Raw genomic sequence first — 1,407 nt, forward strand, 5'->3', positions numbered from 1 at the left:
AACTATCATGACCCCAGTCCTGCCTTTCACTGCGGGCTAGACCAGAGCGTGTGCACAGATGCAGATAAGAGATAAGAGCTCAGGACACACAGAACCCAGGAACAGGAATGGGAGTAGTGATACCAGGAGGGTAGCGGGAAGGTTGGGAGAGGAAGGGAAGAAGAGGGAACTAATCACAATGACGGACACATAACCACTACCACCCCAGGGGGGAAGGGAGACAGTGGTTGGTTTAAGTTATGAAAATAATAATAATTTATAATTTATCAAGGGGTCATGAGGGTCAGGGGAGAGGAAGGGGCAAAAAGAGGAGCTGATACTAAGGGTTCAATAGAAAGTAAATGTCTAGAAAATAATGATGGCAACATATGTATAAATATGCTAGATACAATTGATGTATGGATTGTTATAAGAGCTGTAAGAGCCCCCAATAAAATGATCTTTTAATTAAAAATACATATATGTAATATCCAGATGCAACTGAGCTATACTTTTAACAATATAAAATTCTCTCTGTAGTGAAAGATATTCACATTACTCACATTAAAAAAGATTTATAAAATAATTAAATATTCTTTTTTGTAGCTGTAACTCAGGATCCCGTATAGTTATTACTTATGTGAGAAAATATAGATTGAAATGTCTCAGTCTTGTTATGAAATGTTCTTTTATATCTTCCCAATAGTTCCAAGGAGGGACGCTGAAGCAATGGACAAGAGGGATGAGAGGGATTAGCTTGGACGAAGGGGAAGATAGTAAGCTACGAGAGGGAGAAGAGAAATCAAAGGGGGTGGAGTAAGAAAATCCATTGAGGGGTCTGAGAAGTAGTTTAAACTGTTAAACACAAAACTGATACCCCACTTAACTCACAATTGTAAAAGTTTATAAAACTGAAACGAAGGAGAACGGGTGCCAATGACCGACACAGAGCCACCGCTGCCGCCCTCCAAGGGGAAGAAGACAGAAGCCATGGGGGAAGGGAGACAGCAGTTGGTGTGAGACATAAAATAATGATAATTTATCATTGATCACGGGGTCACAATGGTGGTGGGGGGGGAGAAAAAAAAGAGAAAGAAAATGTCTAGAAAAGAATGATGGCAACATATGTACAACTATCCTTGATCCAATTGATGTATGGATTGTAAGATCCCCCAATAAAATTATCTTTTAATTAATCTTTGATAAACTTTTAATTTAAAACTAAAACATATATATTTTTTAATTTTGGAAGAATATGCTCCCAAAAAGAACATTTTTAGGTCCCCACCCCCAGTCAGTCCTGGGGCTTTGGGGCTCTGCTCAAGGGGAGTCCCTCTGGGACACGAGGGTGCAGTGAACGGTGTGACCCTTTGCTGGGCATGCCTACACAGTAGGGTGTGCTGGGCCCCTTTAGGGTTTCCCATATGG

This window comes from Echinops telfairi, unplaced genomic scaffold (assembly GCF_000313985.2).
Source record: "Echinops telfairi isolate 266 unplaced genomic scaffold, ASM31398v2 ScPeMD7_7469;HRSCAF=8507_1, whole genome shotgun sequence".
Classification (NCBI taxonomy): Eukaryota; Metazoa; Chordata; class Mammalia; order Afrosoricida; family Tenrecidae; genus Echinops; species Echinops telfairi.